Source organism: Aquarana catesbeiana, linkage group LG08 (assembly GCF_042186555.1).
Source record: "Aquarana catesbeiana isolate 2022-GZ linkage group LG08, ASM4218655v1, whole genome shotgun sequence".
In the NCBI taxonomy this organism is placed as follows: Eukaryota; Metazoa; Chordata; class Amphibia; order Anura; family Ranidae; genus Aquarana; species Aquarana catesbeiana.
The window spans coordinates 279,366,100-279,387,923 of record NC_133331.1 but is presented as its reverse complement, the minus strand read 5'-3'; the positions used below and the strand labels follow the sequence as shown (position 1 = coordinate 279,387,923).

The 21,824-nt window shown below is 46.6% G+C and overlaps 1 pseudogene; it reads right to left on the bottom strand.

Annotated features, from left to right (window-relative positions):
* Positions 1 to 307: 307 nt before the first annotated feature.
* Positions 308 to 20,019, bottom strand: LOC141104521 (uncharacterized; annotated as a pseudogene).
* Between the last annotated feature and the right edge of the window lie 1,805 nt (positions 20,020 to 21,824).

The following is a 21,824-nucleotide window of genomic DNA, read 5'->3' as shown; positions in this document are numbered from 1 at the left end:
CCACCCTGTTTTTTTGACGTAGGGGGTTCCACTTAAAATCCATACCAGACCTATGGGCCTGGTATGCCCCGCGACGGAGCTTGCAAGGTGTCAATCTCGCCGATAAAAGCGGCGAGATTGACTTCCTTTTCTAGTCCCGTCGTACCCGAGTCATGTTCAAAATGAACGGACTTTTTCATGTGTGGGCAAGTCCGTTCATTCAGAAAGTCCTTCGTAACTCCGTCAGGAAGACCGGCGGACATAGTCTGCTGGAAAGTCTGGTTGTGTGTAGGCAAGTCCGTCCGTAGTCTGGTCGTGTGTAGGCAAGTCCGTTCGTAAAAAAAAGTCAGTCGGAAGTCCGTCGGAAAGTCTGTCGGACCCGTCCGGTCGGAAGGTCCGCCCGTGTGTACGCCCTATTAGACAAGCTTATAAGTTCAGCACTTTCAACAGATGAAGAGAAGATTGCAGATAAACAGATACAACTTATGTAGGAGGATTTGTTTCATCTCTGTGTATCGCCTGAGGATAGCCCTTTCACTAAGTATATGTAAGGGTTTACAACCACTTTAACTAACAAACACTATTGAGCTTTTGATCACATTAGCACATTCAACTTTTTGATTTCATATATTTTATCAATATTCTCGCAAGGTGGGACAGCACACAAGATGTTACAAGCAAAGAGTGGAAGAAGACTGCAAACAGTTATGAAAATAAAGGGGAATAAGAATACAGAAATTTAAGCTTGTTATTTAATGCAGAACTCCAGACAAAAATAAGGAGATAAAAATAAAAGATAAAATAGCAAAACTGACTTTTTGCTACAATATTCCCCTTCAATCCAGAGGTTTCCCCAGCAGTACTTTTATCTGCTGCTAGATATCCTTCGGTCTTTTCATCGTTCAACCACTTTCTCTGAGCTCAGGTCATCCTGGACTCATCCCAACCTCTGACTGGGCAATTAAGGAGAAGCAGCAGAGTGGTGAGTTCATCTCTTGATCACTCTGTTCTCTCCTCTAACTAGAAAGGAACACCAGAGGGTGCCTAACTGTAGCATTAGAAAGACTTTATTCCCTTCACACTGGTGCCTCCAGGCCCTTTAAGAGGTTTCTGATGCCGGGAGGCGGGGCGGGATTTCTGATCATGTGACCACTGTGATTGGCTCACAGCGATCACATGATTGGAAAGGTCTTGGTCGGAAGAGGAGACCAGGAGCTTTCCGCTAGCCACTGGTAACTATGCGCACGTTCTATGCACAGCTCTGTTTACATTCTGGTACACATATATGCAGCCTTTCTGTGTTAAGGCACACCGGCCGAGATGCCACATATATGCGTAACCCCCAGCGCGAAGAGGTTAATAATAGAAAAAGACAAAAAACAACTCACAAAAGGTAGAAAAATATGGCGCCTGTCATAAGCACATCCTGGTACAGAACCCATGTAGATGGGTGGCATATCACTCCATTGCAGAAATTAGCCTCACCACAGCTGGCCAGGTGGAAGAAACTAGGCAGCAGGCTCAGAAACAGGAAGCCAGGGATTCCGGTAGAGTGCAGGCTGGACCAGAAGTGATGTCAAACGTTGCTAGAGGGCAAAAGGGGCATGGCTACAAGTTTTGGAGCTGCCTAGGCTCCTTTCTCAAGCCTTTTTTCTTCACCTCCAATTACCATGCTTCTTGTCAGCACATAAAGTGATTGGTTTCTTGTATTACTACCTTCTCACCCTCCAATCCTGCTGTACAGGGTCTGCAAGAGGTCAAATTCAGGTACCCTCCAGGATGTGCCAACTCATAATGGTCAAAGGTCTATAAAATGTCAGAAGGAAATCAGTAGGAAATCAGTAGCAGGCCCACTTCCCTCAAATCAGAGATGAGGTACATTTGAGTATGAGAGGAAGGACATTTTTTTAATCATTTTTATTAGCTTTTCACAAAGAAAAAAACCCACAAAAACATAGGAAGAACATATACATAATCACTAAGGTGTTACAAATAGTTCCATCACGACCTACAATTCTATGTCAGACTAATCATTCAGAAGATACGGCCATGAAATTTAATTCCCTTCCATTCATAAGCGGGTATTATTTCTGAATGAACCCAATTATTACATAGTTATGGATTATGGGCATATAAGTTACACCCAAAAAAAGACATCTGGCTGACATCTGACAAGACCTTGAGCATACCTTGTTTACACCTAAGGCTTTCATCCCCATTACACCAACTCTACCTAGTGAAATTGCCAGGACAGTCAATAATCTGGGTCTCACTATGTGTTTCAGGGTGCTGACAGTGGTGTCTGTTTTAACGAAGTCTGCAAACAGTGTCTGCAGGCTTCATTCATAAATATGTACAGACCAAAGTTGTGTCCCCTCACCAAACTATTTATAAGGAATACCTGTTCACCTGCTTATTCATGCACTGGAATTCAACTTACTGGTCAACGATGATGGGATCACATGACATAAAATCATGCAGATACAGGCGCTTCAATAAATGTTTACATCATTTGATGTGATTTGGAGCATGGCATGACTATTAATGGCAGAAGAGCTGGCTTATATATTTCTGCAACTGCTGATCTGGAATTTTCATGCACAACTGTCTAGTGCAGTGCTTCTCAATCACCGGGCCACAGACTCCTCCTTCCGCATCTCCAGCCAGATGCGGGTCCCCTAACCTCCCACAGTGACTCCCAGCTCCAATAGTGTCCCCCTACCTTCCATAGCAGACATTCAACCTCACACAGTACCCCTAGACCCTCTGAGCATTCAGTGCCCCTCAACTTCCCGCAGTGCCTGTAGGGCTCCTTAACTTACTGCAGAGCCCCATAGTGCCTCCAAACTCCAACAGTTTTCCCTTCCCCCACAAGGCCCTAAAGTCTCCCACATTCTCCCTGCGAAGCCACCAGCCTCCTGTAAAGACCCCATCCCTGAATGCTTGCCTCCAGCTCCATCCAGAAACCTCATCCCCTGAAGGGCCACCATGTCTGCTTCAAGATCCTCTAACTGCCACCAGAAACACCATCCTACCACAGTAACACCCAGCCCAATGAAGAGCCTTCCAGAATTTCAATACATAGTTTGTATTCCCATACTTTTATTGTGAGTATAAACTTTTTCTTTACTATTGGGGCATGGAAGGTTTTGGATGAATTTATTGGGCCCCAGTCTCAATAAGGTGGAGAACCACTGGTCTAGAGAGTTTACTCAGAATGAGCCTATCCCACACCCACCCAACAACTGTCCCCAAGCCACCCCCATCTAATCATTCCCTGCATCTATTACCCTTTGTACCACCACCCCCTCCCGTTAGAATGTAAGCTCTATGAGCAGGGCCCTCCTGTCCCTTCTGTATTGAACTGCACTGTAATTGTGCTGTCCCCCCTCTACATTGTAAAGCACTGCATAAACTGTTGGCGCTATATAAATCGTGTATAATAATAATAATAATGAGCTGAAAAACAAAACACATTTTCAAAAGTACAACACATCAAACCTTCAGGTGGATGAGCTACAACAGCAGCAGATCATGTCGGGTTCCTGTCAGCCAAGAACAGAAAGCAGGGGTGGCAATGAGCGGAACTATCCAATCACATGACCACTGGGATTGGCTTTCCCACCAGCTCATAATCATTACTGGGAGTTATCCATGATAGCTCGGTCACCGTGCTGGGACTGCACAATAAGCACACTCTTAGTACCAAAACCTCAACTGGCCATAGATGCATATATGCGACATGTGGGCATTAAGCACATCTTCTTTGCTGCCACACATATGCATTACATGGGTGGCAAGAGGTTCATGAAAACATGGAAAGTGTGGTAAGCTGTCCCCTTTGTAAAATTGTTCCCACATTCTGAACATAGAAAAGTTTTTTCTTCAATGTGAAACTTTTCTTGCACAACAGTAGGAAGTTTGGAGAGCCCTGTAAAATATTTAATGAGCTCCCAGGACCTATGCAAGGATTTTTGCCTACTTAGGCGAAGCTACATTTTGCCTCCCCCCCACTGTCCTCCCACCACCCCTTACACAACGACAGTCCTGGAGCCATTTTTTACATTTTTTAATTTTTTGTTTACATGTTTTAAAATCATTTTAGGCCTGAAGATTATTTAAAACCCGCAAAATATTGTTTTTTTATTATATAAAGCAACATTTTAGTAAAAATACATTAAAGTTAATTTATGGACACATAAATTCAATTTATTACCTAATTTTTTTGTAAAATATAAAAGATAAGGTTGTACCACGTAAATAGATACCCATGTCAAATCTTAAAATTGCATGCGCCCGCAACATGTTAAAAGCCCCTACATGTCATCAGTTTAGAGTAATGCCGCGTACACACGGTCGGACTTTTCGGCTACAAAAGTCCGACAGCCCGTCCGACAGACTTTCGACGGACTTTTGGCGGGCTTGCGGCGGACTTTCTAATGAACGGACTTGCCTATATATAATCACACAAAATCCGACGGATTCGTACGTGATGATGTACACCAGACTAAAATAAGGAAGTTGATAGCCAGTAGCCAATAGCTGCCCTAGCGTGGGTTGTTGTCTGTCGGACTAGCATACAGACGAGCGGATTTCTGGGTCCGGCGTAGTTACGACGTAAAGATTTGAAGCGTGTTCCAAATCTAAAGTCCGTCAGATTTGCGGCTGGAAAAGTCCGCTGAAAGTCCGGGGAAGCCCACACACGATCGAATTGTCCGCCGGATTTGGTCCGTCGGCGTCCGTCAGACTTTTGTAGACGAAAAGTCCGACCGTGTGTACGCGGCATTACGCAGGAGCACTGATGCTAAAATTATTGCTCTCACTCTGGCGTGCAGGTTCATATATAATACGTGTAGGACAATCGCCATTTTCATATGTAGGTACCTCAGGGAATGCATTTTTTGTAGGGTTGGTGTGTGTGTGGGGGGGTCTTTACTTTTTTTTTTCTACATAACTTTCATTGCTATCATATACGGGACCAATAGCCCCTTATGTGATAGCATATAGGTGAGGGGTTCTCTTTATGGAGACACCCAGGGTCTTTTAGACCCTGGATGTCTCCTCTCTAATCCACTGCAGCTGAAGGAACACAAAACCGCGTTCAATAAGCTGCTTCCATCAAAACTGATTCCAGAGAATGGTAGCTCCAGTCCAGGAAGTGGTGTCATACACGTCACTTACTGGTCTGTGTACAGGAGGTCTGCTGAGCTCCCGCCACCTTGCCAGCGACAAACGGCCATGACAGCACCGGGCCTGCAGGTGGGACAGCAGAGCTCGGTGAACATGGGGGGAGGAAAATCGCAGTGGAGGTGAAGTGATAGGTAACTTCACAACTGCTTGTATCACTACTGAATGAAAGCTGACAGTCGGCTTTACTAAGGTAAACAACACAACAGGTAAAAAACATGTCTGCAGCACTGTAAAAATCAGAATCCCCAGCAAGTGGCTGGGGATTTGGATTTTACCACTCTCCTTATTCTGGCACCCTGCTTAAGCCCTGTGAGCTCCTACAGTAAATCACCCTCCACATTCAAAACAAGACTATGGCTTCTCCTGTTTTTCATTTCATACATAAGATGATTTTCAACAAAAGAACTCATATAAACTGGAACAAAGAAACCTTTCCCTGCATGGGTTGTCTATTGCCTATATTTTTTGCCTAATTTAATCTTTTTGCATATCTTTTCCCACAATGAAAACACGAGTATAACCTCTCCCCTGTGTATGCCTCTCGTTAATAACAAGTAAATACTTAGATGAGTACAACCTCCCGCATTTGGAACATAAATAAGGCTTCTCCCTGGTATAAGTCTTCTGATGGAAGTTAAAGTGGTTATAAAGGCTTGTGTTTTTTTACCTTAATACATTCTCTTCATTAAGGTAAAAAATCTTCTGTGATTAGGATCCCCCCCTATAATTTATCTGGGTCCGATCTCGATCCAGTGCTGTGCCCAAGAGCAGCAGCTCTCTCTCTCCTAACAGGACAGAGAGGCAGCAGTGGGAGCCATTGGCTCCTGCTGTTGTCAATCAAATCATGTGACAAGGGAGCTGGGTAGGGGCCGAGCCTTGCTGTCTGTGTCTACAGACACAGGCAACAAGCTTGGGATTAAGCCCGCACGAGTACCTCCATAGGAAGTGGCTTCCTATGGGAACACTCACCAAACAGAAGGAGCCAGGAGAGCTGGCGGGAGGATTTTGGCTGCCCTGTGCAAAACCAATGCACAGAGCAAGTAAGTATGGCATATTTTAAAAAAAAGGCTTTAGAATCACTTTAAGATGTCCTTTCTGGGTAAAAATATCTCCCACATAAAGAAGTATTTTCACCATTGTAAAACCTTTCCCGAACTAGAGTGGGAACTTGGGAGACAGCCACTGTAAATTATTTGATGAGCAACTTCCACATTCAGAACATGACTATAACAACTGCTTTGCTTTTCTGCATGAGTTGTCACCGGTGTGGAACCTTTTCCCCACAAGAGGAGGAACTGAGAGAGGACCCCTGTAGATTATTTGATGAGCTCTTTCCACATTCAAAACACGACTATGGCTTCTCCTATTTGCCATTTCGTACAGGAGACAACTTTTGAGAAAAGCACCCATAACATCTGGAACAAAGAAACCTTTCACTGCATGACTTGCCACTGGTGGGAAACTTTTCCCTCACAAGAGGAGGAACTTGGGAGATTACCCTTGTAAATTATTTAATGAGCTCCTTCAACATTCACAACATGACTCTGGCGTCTCCTGTTTTTCATCTCTTACAGGAGGTGACTTTCAAGAAAAACACTCATAACATCTGGAACAAAGAAACGTTTTCCTGCATGAGTTGTCTTGTGTCTATCGAGATTTGATCTTTTAGCATATTGCTTCCCACAATCCGAACACAAGTAAGGTTTCTCCCCTGTGTGAGCCCTTTGGTGAATAACAAGTAAGTATTTTGATGAAAAGCACCTCCCACATTCGGAACATAAATAAGGCTTCTCCCCAGTATGAGTCCTCTGATGGAAGTTAAGGTGCCCTTTCTGTGCAAAACATTTTCCACATTCGGAACACGAAAAAGGCTTCTCCCCAGTGTGAGTCCTCTGATGGAAGTTAAGGTGCCCTTTCTGTGCAAAACATTTTCCACATTCGGAACACGAAAAAGGCTTCTCCCCAGTGTGAGTCCTCTGATGCGAGTTCAGATGTTCAATTTGGGAAAAACACCTTCCGCATTCTGAACAAGAAAAGGGTTTTTCTCCTGTGTGAGCTCTATAGTGTTTAATAAGTAAGTGTTTAAAAAAAAAAAACCCTTTCCGCATTCCGAACACAAATACGGCTTCTCTCCCGTGTGAATCCTCTGATGGGAGATAAGACGTGCCTTCTGGGAAAACAGTTTTCCACATTCTGAACATGAATATGGCTTCTCCCCCGTGTGGGTTCTCTTACGTTCAACGAGACTGGTCCTCCAGGTGAAACATTTGCCGCATTCTGAACATGAAAATGGCTTCTCCCCCGTGTGGCTCATCTGATGGGAGGTAACATGGTCTCTTTGGGAAAAACACTTCCCGCACACGGGGCAAGGATATGGCTTCTCGGTTGAGTGAGTTCTCTGGTGCCGAGTGAGTTGCTGCTTTTGAGAGAAACATTTCCCACATTCAAAACATGAATAAGGATTCTCGCCTGTATGAATGAATCCATATCGAACCAAAGATGATTTACTAGGGAAACTTTGGCCACACTCAGGACAGGAAAATGGCTTCTCCCCTGAGTGAATTCTCTCATGTGTGGTAAGATTCCACCTCTTAGCAAAACATTTCCCACACTCGGAACATGCATATGGCTTCACCCCCGTGTGAGTGCTCTGATGAGCAAGAAGATGGGCTTTCTGGGCAAAAGATTTGCTACATTCAGAGCATGAAAACAGAGTGGAATTTCTGGTGTGAGGTGAGGTCTGCTCTCTGGGTAAAACATTCACCACTTGCAGAACACATGTCTGCTTGATTCCTTTTATGAGTTGCGTGATGGGTGGTGGGAGGTGAGTGAGTAGGAAAACAATCCCCATGTATAGAGGGACCAGATGAGAGATCTGCACTGTGAGGTGGCAGATGGAGGTTTGGAGTAATGGGGTTTTCTTCTGAAAAATGAGGTGTGATGTCATCATCTTCTATTGCTGGAGAGATAGGATGTTGGTTCTCAATATTTCTGTTGAATTGAGCATCTGGTGGAAATAAGAAATTTAGGTAAATTAAAAGGATAAAGTAGAGATCCAGATACAACCCAACTCTGGGGAATATTTTTTCCCCTTGCAGTGGGGCTGTGCCCTCACTGCATGGGTTAACATCCAGTTTTGTCTAGTGGTGAACCCAGAGCCTATACTCACATGATCCTTCGATCCTCTAGAAAATGGCGCTCCCTTACATCCAGCAGGTGACTGTTTCTGACATCTTCATGTCCAGAGCAGGTTTATGGGCGTGATGACACCAGAAACAGTCCACAACACAAGACCGCTAGACCACGGGGGGAGCAGGAGCTGCAGGGATCAGTCTTGTGCTGGGAGGATTGGAGGATTAGGTGGGTACATCTTGGCTCTCCAATCCTCTAGACAAAAACGAGCAGTTAATCCATGCAGTGCGGGCACAGCCCCACTGCATGGGAAAAAAAGAATTTGCCCGGAGAACACCTTTTAAGCTAAATTCTACATACAGTATCTCACAAAAGTGATTACACCCCTCACATTTTTGTAAATATTTTATTATATCATTTCATGTGACAACACTGAAGAAATTACACTTTGCTAAAATGTAAAGTAGTGCGTGTACAGCTTGTATAACAGTGTAAATTTGCTGTGTAAAGTAAATAACTTAACACCATTAATGTCTAAACCGCTAGAACCCTTTTGCTCTATATCTTTTTCTTTCTTTTGTCCTCTCTCTTTTTCTCCCTTTTTTTTTCTCTTGGTTTATTTTTCACTATCACCTATAGGGGGAAGATGGAGGTACTGAAGATCACATCTTTAAATGTTAAAGGGCTCAATGTACCTGAGAAGCGTAGGATGCTCCTCAAGGATTTGAAACGGCCACACTCTGACGAAGCATATATTCAGGAAACCCATTTTAAAGAAGGCAAGGTACCAACCCTAAAGAACAGCCTTTTTTCATTTGTGTACCATGCTTCAAATAGGATATCCAAGACCAGAGAGGTATCTATTTTGATTTCCAGGCGAGTTCCATGGAGCCTACAAGATATAAGAGCAGACAGGGAGGGTAGATGTTTGTTCCTTAAGGGTATAATTGGTGGCACTAAAATAACATTTGCAACGGTCTATGTACCAAATTACAATCAAGACCAGTTTATCTGCTCTGCTATCAATGGGCTCATGAAATTTGCCGAAGGCAAGCTACTGTTGGGCGGAGATTTTAATCTCGCCCTAGAACCTAAGGTAGATACATCGGTGGGTAATTCAAAGTCAGAGGCAATGGGGGATCTATGCCTTCATCTCAAATCAAAATCCTAAAAGCTAATTTTAATTTTAGATGGACTGCAACGGCCCTTAAAAAACTTGGGCATGTTTATTCCACCTAAGTTAAATCAAGTATACGCATTGAATTTCCCACCCTTACTCGGTAGGGTACGGACCTTACTCTCTAAATGGCACCAGGGCATTTTTTCCTGGTTTCGTAGGTGCAATATAATTAAAATTTCAATCCTGCCTAAATTTGTGCATCTCTTTCAAACACTGCCAATTCACACCCCCCCAGAATTTTTTAAACAGATCAATGCGTTAATAACTAACTTTATTTGGGCCAATAAAAGACCTAGATTACAACGCCGACTTATGACTATGCCTAAGCAGTATGGGGGGATGGCGGTACCTGACATGCAGAAATATTATCAGGCAGCCCATATGGGGAGATTAATAGACATGTAGATCTCAAACTGTGGCCAAGGATTGAGCAATCCCAAAGTACGGTACCACTGCGATGGGCAGTTTGGTGCTATGCAGATCTTAGTCTGGCCCTCAGGAAGCACCCAACCATAGGCTCTACCTTGCGTATTTGCTCTCAAATATGTTCCACTACCTTGCTATCACCTGTATATTCCCCCCTTTACCCTATTGTGGGGAATCCCCATTTTCCCCTGGGATTACAGGAGGGCCCATTTAGAACACTGTTAGAATCACAATGTTACCAGGCCTCGCATTTTGCACAAACCACGACTTGGCCTTCATTAGCGGTGCTGACCTCATCAAAGGAACGATTCAGTCTTGACTTTTGGAGTGGTGCACAACTTCGACATTTTCTTAATACCCTTCCACCCCCAGACAGATTCCAATGACTGTTGATTCCGCTAGAAAAACTATGTGAAGAGAAAGGCCCACTATCTCACACACTCTCACAAATGTATGTGTTATTGATTGCCCCCCTGAGGGGTATATCCCTCCTTTTATAAGGAAGTGGGAAATGATATTGGACAGGACCTTCTCCCTGGTACAACAGAAAAGAATTATAAGTCAGGCTCTAAAATCATCTATATGCACACGGGCCCAGGAAGCCAATTTTAAAATCTTGACGAAATGGTACCATACACCCTCAATACTCCATAAATACTCCCCCTTGAATTCTGACAAATGTTGGAGATGTCTGGAAGACAGGGGGACGCCATTTCATATTTTCTGGTCATGCCTGAAACTGGAATATTTCTGGAAGGAGGTGCACCGTATATCTCAGAAATTTACTGACTGTATCCTCCCTGAAGATCTGGCACTATTCTTATTACACGTTTCACATATACCAGAAAAGACATACAATAAATGAATTTTGCGCTATCTTTATAACGCTGCTAGATCATGTATTGCACGACAGTGGAGAGATCCAAGACCCCCCTCTATCTCGTCCTGGATTATAAGAGTGGAAGAGGCAAATAGGTTGGAGGAGTTGATACTTTCGGCCCAAAATTGGCACAAGATATATTCGGAAACTTGGGCCCAGTGGAATATATTCAAACTCTCGGAGGAGGGAAAGGACCTTTTTGTACCTTAAGGTGATCGAAATATAATGTGGAAATGCTAGTAAGTGCCTCTACCTCCCCTAAGGGTGGCTATATTTGTTTTAGTTCTTTCTTTATTGTTTTTTTTCCTCTTTTTGCTTTTCCGTCTTTTTTTATCTTTTCCTTCCCCCCACCCCCTTTTTTTTTTACCTTTGGCCCTGTTTTTGTTTTGTGTGTTTATTTAATAGTTTAAGACCTGGTAGATCTCACGACAAATGGATGTTTAGATATGACCGTTCATATATTCACTATTCATATATTTACATTAACTGTAACTGTAGAGATATATCTGGTCGGTATAGGCCGGATTTATGAGCACTAGATTTAATTTCATGTGTGGATATACCAACTGTTGTGTGTATTTTGGATAATATAAATAAATAAAGAATACATTGTAAAAAAAAAAAAAAAAAAAGTCTAAACTGCTGGCAACAAAATTGAGTACACCCCTAAGTGAAAATGTCCAAATTGGGCCCAATTAGCCATTTTCCTTCCCCAGTGTCATGTGACTCATTAGTGTTACAAGGTCTCAGGTGTGAATGGGTAGCAGGTGTGTTAAATTTGGTGTTATCGCTCTCACTCTCTCATACTGGTCACTGGAAGTTCAACATGGCACCTCATGGCAAAGAACTCTCTGAGGATCTGAAAAAAAGAATTGTATCTCTACATAAAGATGGCCTAGGCTATAAGAGGATTGCCCAGACCCTGAAACTGAGCTGCAGCACGGTGGCCAAGACAATACAGAGGTTTAACAGGACAGGTTTCACGCAGAACAGGCTTCGCCATGGTCAAATAAAAAAGAAGTTAAGTGCACATGCTCAGCATCACATCCAGAGGTTGTCTTTGGGAAAAAGACTTATGCCAGCATTGCTGCAGAGGTTGAAGGGGTGAGGGGTCAGCCTGTCAGTACTCAGACCATACGCCACACACTGCATCAAATTAGTTTGCATGGCTGTTGTCCCAGAAGGAAGCCTCTTCTAAAGATGATGCACAAGAAAACCAGCAAACAGTTTGCTGAAGACAAGCATGGATTACTGGAACCATGTCCTGTGGTTTGATGAGACCAAGATAAACTTATTTGGTTCAGATCGTGTCAAGCGTGTGTAGTGGTGTCAGGGCTGGGCTCAGCCCTTCCTTCTCAGAGCAGGCCGCTCAGCTGTCGGTTAATTGCCAGCTCCGATCTTTTCCACAGTGACTCACCTGATGATATCCTGTTCATCAGTCCTGCTGGTTACTTAAGCTGTTCAGTTCAGTTTCTCTCTGCCTTTGCCTTGGTTAACACATCCAGAGACTCTCTCCTGTGTACCTGTTGAAGATTTGCTTAGCTGACGTCCCTTCTGGTTTCTGACCCTGCTTGCTGTTCCACTACGCTGATTCTCCGGTTTCCTGATTTCCTGGCCTGTCGAAGTACGCTTACCTGACATTTTGGCTTGTCTGACTATCCGGTTACCAAGCTCTGGCTATGACTTGACCATGTTTCTCTGTTTACCTTTTACTATTACTATTATTAAATGAGTGTGATTTTAACTGCGCTTCTGTCTCAGTCTGATTCAAGGTTTCTGACAGGTGGCAACCAGATGAGGAGTACAAAGACAAGTGTGTCTTGCCTACAGTCAAGCATGGTGGTGGGAGTGTCATGGTCTGGGGCTGCATGAGTGCTGCTGGCACTGGGGAGCTACAGTTCATTGAGGAAACCATGAATGCCAACATGTACTGTGACATACTGAAGCCGAGCATGATCCCCTACCTTCGGAGAATGGGATGCAGGGCGATATTCCAACATGATAATGACCCCAAACACACCTCCAAGACAACCACTGCCTTGCTAAAGAAGCTTAGGGTAAAGGTGATAAACTGGCCACGCATGTCTCCAGACCCAGACCTAAACCCTATAGAGCATCCTGTGGGGCATCCTCAAACGGAAGGTGGAGGAGCGCAAGGTCTCTAAAATCCACCAGCTCCGTGATGTTGTTATGGAGGAGTGAAAGAGGACTCCAGTGGCAACCTGTAAAGCTCTGGTGAACACCATGGTGGCCACACAAAATATTGAAACTTTGGGCCCAATTTGGACATTTTCACTTAGGGATGTACTCTCTTTTGTTGCCAGCGGTTAAGACATTAATGGCTGTCTGTTGAGTTATTTTGAGGGGACAGCAAATTTACACTGTTATACAAGCTGTACACTCACTACATTAAATTGTAGCAAAGTGTAATTTTTTCAGTGTTGTCACATGAAAAGATATAATAAAATATTTACAAAAATGTGAGGGTGTACTCACTTTTGTGAGATACTGTAGTTACATTGATCCAGCTTGGACCAAGGTAAGTATGTATGTGCCATACCTGTGGGATCCCCATGGAAGCTGGAAATCACTGTAGTATGCACTTCTATTGCAGTGATCTCTAGGGATGAGCTTCGAGTTCGAGTCGAACTCATGTTCGACTCGAACATCGGCTGTTCGCCAGTTCGCCGAACAGCGAACAATTTGGGGTGTTCGCGGCAAATTCGAATGCCGCGGAACACCCTTTAAAAGTCTATGGGAGAAATCAAAAGTGCTAATTTTAAAGGCTTATATGCATGGTATTGTCATAAAAAGTGTTTGGGGACCCGGGTCCTGCCCCAGGGGACATGCATCAATGCAAAAAAAAGTTTTAAAAACGTCCGTTTTTTCGGGAGCAGTGATTTTAATAATGCTTAAAGTCAAACAATAAAAGTGTAATATCCCTTTAAATTTCGAACCTGGGGGGTGTCTATAGTATGCCTGTAAAGGGGCGCATGTTTACGGTGTTTAGAACAGTCTGACAGCAAAATGACATTTCAAAGGAAAAAAGTCATTTAAACTAATCGCGGGCGCGGCTATACTGAATTGCCGGCCCGACAATACACATAAAAGTTCATTGATAAAAATGGCATGGGAATTCCCCACAGGGGAACCCCGAACCAAAATAAAAAAAAAAATGACGTGGGGGTCCCCCTAAATTCCATACCAGGCCCTTCAGGTCTGGTATGGATATTAAGGGGAACCCCGGCCAAAATTTTTTTTAAAAATGGCATGGGGTCCCCCTCAAAATCTATACCAGACCCTTCAGGTCTGGTATGGATTTTAAGGGGAACCCCATGCCAAAATTGAAAAAAAATGGCGTGGGGTACTCCCAAATATCCATACCAGACCCTTATCCGAGCACATAACCTGGCAGGCCGCAGGAAAAGAGGGGGGGGACGAGAGAGCGCCCCCCCCCCTCCTGAACCGTACCAGTCCACATGCCCTCAACATTGGGAGGGTGCTTTGGGGGTAGCCCCCCAAAACACCTTGTCCCCATGTTGATGGGGACAAGGGCCTCATCCCCACAACCCTTGCCCGGTGGTTGTGGGGGTCTGCGGGCAGGGGGCTTATCGGAATATGGAAGCCCCCTTTAACAAGGGGACCCCCAGATCCCAGCCCTCCCCCCTGTGTGAAATGGTAAGGGGGTACAAAAGTACCCCTACCATTTCACAAAAAAAAGGAGGGGGGGCGCTCTCTTGTCCCCCCCCCCTCTTTTCCTGTGGCCTGCCAGGTTGCGTGCTCGGATAAGGGTCTGGTATGGATTTTTGGGGGTACCCCACGCCAATTTTTTTTTTTTAATTTTGGCCGGGGTTCCTCTTAATATCCATACCAGACCTGAAGGGCCTGGTATGGAATTTAGGGGGACCCCCCACGTCATTTTTTTTTTTTAATTTTGGTTCGGGGTTCCTCTGTGGGGAATTCCCATGCCGTTTTTATCAATGAACTTTTATGTGTATTGTCGGGCCGGCAATTCAGTATAGCCGCGAGTAGTTTTAAATGACTTTTCTCCTTTGAAATGTCATTTTGTTTTCTGTTCTAAACACGGGAAACATGCGCCCCTTTACAGGCATACTATAGACACCCCCCAGGTACGAAATTTAAAGGAATATTACACTTTTATTGTTTGACTTTAAGTATTATTAAAATCACTGCTCCCGAAAATACGGACGTTTTTAAAACTTTTTTTTGCATTGATCCATGTCCCCTGGGGCAGGACCCAGGTCCCCAAACACTTTTTAGGACAATACCATGCAAATTAGCCTTTAAAATGAGCACTTTTGATTTAGAACGTTCGAGTCCCATAGACTTCAATGCGATTCTAACGTTCGTGCAAAGTTTTGGTCTGTTCACAAGTTCTGGTGCGAACCGAACTGGGGGTGTTCGGCTCATCCTTAGTGATCTCCACTAGCTCCCGGTCCCATGCTGAGCAGCTGCACTGCAACTTACTGAACACATAAGGTTGCCCGGTTGGCATGAGCTCCATTCAAGAACATTTTGCGCTTTCACAATGAATGCAAAATGTGGCTGCCTATGTTAATAAATGGAGATGCAGTAGCTGCATGGACTCACCCAAATTAGAAAATCGACCCTCCCTCTAGCTCTGGTGACAACTTAAATATATCACTTTTTGTCTCTTTCACAATAGTCACCAGGACTAATAGAGATGGTGAAAATACCCAAAGGCGACAGCTACAAAAACTTTTCACGAAGCACTACAAAACAACAGAGAGAGGGTGCACCAGCCTAGCACATTACTATAACACTTTATTAAATGAATAAAGACAAGTATTACAAATGCATTACACAGGTGTTTCAACAAATAAGAGAAAGTGAGACTGCTGCCAGACCTACATCGCTTAGCTTGTAACACACGAAGACCCTTGAGGAGCAACCCCTCTTTACAATCTGTGCTCAGCCATCCATGCTTTTGGCTCTGAAGAAAAGGGGTTGCCCCTCAAAACTCTTCTGGTTCATCTCTGTTCTTTTGGCTAACAGTTAAAGTATAACTAAAGGCAAATCTTTTTTTTTTTTTTTTTTTGTATAGTATAGTGTGGAGAGGGATTAGAACACCTGTTAACCAATTTTTACTGTTTGTGCCCGTTAGGGAAATTCACCCTCTTTATTTGTCCTGTTTACCATTATCACTGAAATTAAAAGTTAAAAAAAATACCAAATTTGGGGCTGCAATCAGAATTTTTCGAATGAAGACACTAGTAACAACTGGGGATTCCATCACTTTGGAGGCATTTCCTCTGACTTCCTTTTTGGCTATGTAAGAATGGAATCCATAATTAGAAAAATATGTTTTGACAGTATAGGGGCATAGATCTAAAGATCATTACTGTACTATATTTAGTGTGTATTACTCACCTGTGCTGATCTCTGTTGGAATTTCCTCCTCTTTTATCCTTGCATGATCTTCTTCGTCCTCCTCAGTTTTGATGTCTCTCTGAGGGTGTCTGGTGTCTCTGGGGACACCCATCATATACGACTCTTCTGCTTCATCTTTAACTTCAACTTTAATAGTAAGAAGAGTCTAAATAACACAGACATACAATATATATGAAAGTTAACAGATTAATATTTTGGTTTGTTTTAATAAGATATGGTCTTATAATATTAAATTATCCAATAAAAACTTCAGTTTTATCTACCTGATCCTCCCGAGGGATCTCCTGATATTCCTGTGCGGAGTCCTGGAAATACAGAGGACGGGGACATCTCTCTGGGGGATTTCTGTTACTGGATCCACCTGTAGGAAACACACACACTGACTGAATACATTGTTTCTATGTCTTTATATCAGAGGATGTATGTAATCTAGGTCAGCGTTTCCCAATCTTTTTTCAGTCCTGGCACCTTTTAAAATTATGCAAAATCTCAAGGCACCCCAGTCTAAAATGTAAAAAATAAAAATGTTACTTATCGATATTAATATCAAAACAAAACACCTCCTGCTGAGCTTAGAGGGTCAGAATAGTTTGGCTCTGAGGAAGAGGGCAATACCCTGAATACTCTTATGCCCCGTACAGACGGTCGGATTTCCCGACGGAAAATGTGTGATAGGACCTTGTTGTCGGAAATTCCGACCGTGTGTAGGCTCCATCACACATTTTCCATCTGATTTTCCGACACACAAAGTTTGAGAGCAGGATATAAAATTTTCCGACAACAACATCCGTTGTCGAGCAATTCCGATCGTGTGTACACAAATCCGACGGACAAAGTGCCACGCATGCTCAGAATAAATAAAGAGATGAAAGCTATTGGCCACTGCCCCGTTTATAGTCCCGACGTACGTGTTTTACGTCACCGCGTTTAGAACGATCGGATTTTCCGACAACTTTGTGTGACCGTGTGTATGCAAGACAAGTTTGAGCCAACATCCGTCAGAAAAAATCCTAGGATTTTGTTGTCGGAATGTCCGAACAAAGTCCGACCGTGTGTACGGGACATTAAGCCAGTCAGGATTCAGGTGGTGTCCTTCCAAGTACGCTGTGTGGATTGAGCAACCTTGAAGCTGATGCTTACTTTGATACGCTTTGCCTATCACACTGTTTGTGAGTAGATTTATTTGTGGATTATCAAAAAATTGTTTATGGGATAATGCACTAGGCTGGTGTGCCCACTCTTATTTGGGTTTTCATAGTGACCTATTGATAGGAAACCTGAGTCTGGGATGATGAGCACAAATGTTCTGATGAAGTAACTCACATCAGAGGTCCCCTTATCACATCAGAGATCCCCCTACCATATCAGAGATTCCCCATCACATCAGAGGTCCCCCTATCACATCAGAGATTCCCCATAACATCAGAGGTCCCCCAATCACATCAGAAATCCCCATCACATCAGAGGTCCCCCTATCACATCAGAGATTCCCCTATCACATCAGAGGTCCCCCTATCACATCAGAGATCCCCCTATCACATCAGAGATCCCCCATCATGTCAGAGGTCCCCATCATATCAGAGGTCCTCTTATCACATCAGAGATCCCCCATCATGTCAGAGACCCCCCCCCATCACATTGGATCTCCCCTTCAAAGCAGATGCTCCCTATTACATCAGAGTCACCCCTTCATGTCAGAGATCCCCCATCAAAAAAGAGCCCCCCTATACATCAGTGACCCCCTATACATGATTCCCCCATCACAGGGACTCCCAATCATGTAGCCCCCACTTCACATCAGAGCTCCACTAATTACACAATCCCCTCCTCACATCATGGCCCTACCTCTTGGCTCCAACATTGTTGTGACAGATGGTGGAAGGTGGAGGAGGTGGACTTCCTTCTTTTCCTAAATGCTGGAGGTGGTCCTGCATGTCGCCTGTACTGGATCAGAGCCATGCACTGCCATGGTGCGGTTGAGCCACCCACCTTCACCATAGCAACAAATGATGCTCTATGTCCTGGCCTTTGAGTATCATTCATCTTTATTGTGCTGGCACCCGCACCATGGCAACTCATTACACTGGCAAACTGCATCCCATAATCGCAGCACACAGATGGCACCCTGGTTGAGAAACGCTGATCTAGGTGGATCCTCAATACTCTTCTCTCCTTTACAAGAAATTAAAGTTTCCTCTTACCCAGTGATGTGAGGGCAGGCCGGTGCACAAAGCAAGGTCCATAAAGTTTGGGGTGGAGGAACTTGACTGTCCTGCAAAGAGTCCTGATCCTAACCCAATAGAACACCTTTGGGATGAATTAGAGCGGAGACTGCGGGCCAGACCTTCTCATCCAACATCAGGAGTCCCTCCTTACATCTGGTATCCCCAGCAGAGCCCCTCCTTACACCTGGTGTCCCCAGTGCAGCGGAGTCCCTCCTTACATCCGGTGTCTCCAGCGCAGCGGAGTCCCTCCTTACATCTGGTGTCCCCCATGCAGCGGAGGCCCTCCTTACATCCGGTGTCTCCAGCACAGCGGAGCCCCTCCTTACATCTGGTGTCCCCAGTGCAGCGGAGCCCCTCCGTACATCTGGTGTCCCCCGTGCAGCGGAGGCCCTCCTTACATCCGGTGTCTCCAGCGCAGCAGAGGCCCTCCTTACATCCGGTGTCTCTAGCACAGTGGAGCCCCTCCGTACATCTGGTGTCCCCCGTGCAGCGGAGGTCCTCCTTACATCTGGTGTCTCCAGCACAGCAGAGCCCCTCCTTACATCTGGTGTCCGCAGCAGAGCCCCTCCTTACATCTGGTGTCCCCAGGAAGCGGAGTCCCTCCTTACATCTGGTGTCCCTAGGCAGTGGAGTCCCTCCTTACATCTGGTGTCCCCAGTGCAGCAGCGTCTCTACTTACATCTGGTGTCCCCAGCACAGCGCAGCCCTCCTCACATCTGGTGTCCCCAGTACAGCGCAGCCCTCCTCACATCTGGTGTCCCCAGCACAGCGCAGCCCTCCTCACATCTGGTGTCCCCAGCACAGCGCAGCCCTCCTCACATCTGGTGTCCCCAGCGCAGCAGAGCCCTCCTCACATCTGTGGTGTCCCCAGCACAGCAGAGCCCCTCCTTACATCTGTGGTGTCCCCAGCGCAGCAGAGCCCTCCTCACATCTGTGGTGTCCCCAGCGCAGCAGAGCCCTCCTCACATCAGCGTCCCCAGCAGTGACGATCTCCTTCATTACAGTGTTTGTCCCCAGCAGCAGAAGCTACAGTTCCTTTCACGTGTGTTCAGTGGAAAGGGTAGGGGCCGTGCAGCCAATAAGCTTCAGTATATAAGAGAATTGTCCACTGTACACCGAAGAGAGCAGCCGATTGGCTTCCCCTTCCCACTCCACTGAAATGCGGCAGCCATCTTTTTGTAGCCCGCCGGCCATTTTTTGCTTAAAACATTTCCAATTTTCCCGGGACAAAAGCAAAATCCTGGGAAATTAATCGGGATGAGCTCCGATCGGGACCAGGGTCCCAAAATCGGGATTGTCCCGGGAAAATCTGGACTGTTGGCAAGTATGCTAGGTTAACATTGGGACATTCACAGATTTAAACCCTTTTCCCGATTTTAGGGTTTCCCTGCAAATGTCCCAGGAAATCCCTTTTTTCACAATTTTTTTTTTTTGGTAGAGGACCGCGGCCGGCGGAGATAATGTCTCCGCCGGCCGCCATTTTCCAGTAGACAGTTCCTGTTAAAATCCATGCCGCTGCGCTCTGTGTTTGAGCCGAGCTTAGCATGAATGGGCAGCGGTGGGTGTCCTGTGATTGGCCGAGCGACCTGCCCCCCCTCTCCTCTCTGTCAGCCGCCCCCCCTCTCCTCTCTGTCAGCCGCCCCCCTCTCCTCTCTGTCAGCTGCCCCCCCTCCTCTCTGTCAGCCGCCCCCCCTCTCCTCTCTGTCAGCCGCCCCCCCTCCTCTCTGTCAGCCGCCCCCCTCTCCTCTCTGTCAGCCGCCCCCCTCTGCTCTCTGTCTGCCGCCCCCCTCTCCTCTCTGTCAGCCGCCCCACCCCTCCTCTCTGTCAGCCGCCCCCCCCTCCTCTCTGTCAGCCGCCCCCCCTCCTCTCTGTCAGCTGCCCCCCCCTCCTGTCTGTCAGCTGCCCCCCCTCTCCTCTCTGTCAGCCGCCCCCCTCTTCTCTCTGTCAGCCGCCCCCCCTCCTCTCTGTCAGCCGCCCCCTCTCTCCTCTCTGTCAGCCGCCCCCCTCCTCTCTGTCAGCCACCCCCCCTCTCCAGCCGCCCTCCTCTCCTGTCTGTCAGCTACCCCCCCCTCTGCTCTCTGTCAGCCGCCCCCCTCTCCTCTCTGTCAGCTGCCCCCCCTCCTCTCTGTCAGCCGCCCCCCCTCTCCTCTCTGTCAGCCGCCCCCCCTCTCCTCTCTGTCAGCCGCCCCCCCCTCCTGTCTGTCAGCCGCCCCCCCTCTCCTCTCTGTCAGCCGCCCCCCCTCCTCTCTGTCAGCCGCCCCCCCCTCCTCTCTGTCAGCCGCACCCCCTCTCCTCTCTGTCAGCCGCCCCCCTCCTCTCTGTCAGCCACCCCCCCTCTCCAGCCGCCCCCCTCTCCTCTCTGTCAGCTACCCCCCCCTCTGCTCTCTGTCAGCCGCACCCCTCTCCTCTCTGTTAGCCGCCCCCCCTCCTCTGTGTCAGCCTCCCCCCCTCCTCTCTGTCAGCCGCCCCCCCTCCTCTCTGTCAGCAGCCCCCCCTCTCCAGCCGCCCCCCCTCTCCTCTCTGTCAGCCGCCCCCCCTCTCCTCTCTGTCAGCCGCCCCCTCTCTCCTCTCTGTCAGCCGCCCCCTCTCTCTTCTCTGTGTGCCGCCCCCCCCCTCCAGCCGCCCCCCCTCCAGCCACCCCCCCTCTCCCCTCTGTCACCCGCCCCCCCTCTCCTCTCTGTGTGCTGCCCCCCCTCCAGCCACCCCCCTCCTCTCTGTCTAGATGGAGCTCCTGATGTAAGGGGGGGCTCAGCTGGGGAAACCTGATGTAAGGGGGGCTCCGCTGGGGAAACCTGATGTAAGGGGGGGCTCTGCTGGGGAAACCTGATGTAAGGGGGGGCTCCGCTGGGGAAACCTGATGTAAGGGGGGGCACCGCTGGGGAAACCTGATGCAAGGGGAGGCACCACTGGGGAAACCTGATGCAAGGGGGGGCACTGCTGGGGGCACCTTATGCAAGTGGAAGCACCGCTGGGGGCACCTGATGCAAGGACGGACTCTGCTGGGGGCACCTGATGCAAAGAAGGACTCTGCTGGGGGCACCTGATGCAAGGACAGATTCTGCTGGGGGCACCTGATGCAAGGACGGACTCTGCTGGGACACCTGATGCAAGGACGGACTCTGCTGGGACACCTGATGCAAGGACGGACTCTGCTGGGGGCACCTGATGCAAGGACGGACGGCTGGTGGCAGGCGACATGGCAGGTGACATGCTCAGGGATCCCACTGATTCGACATTATGGTGAGTTGAATGATTTCATTTTATATTACAAGGTAATAATAGAAATAATGCACTTCAATCTTCCTGACACCATAACAACCATGAAATAGTTGCCAACATTGAAAAAAAAATTTAGGGACACTTTTTTGGCTGTAGGCGG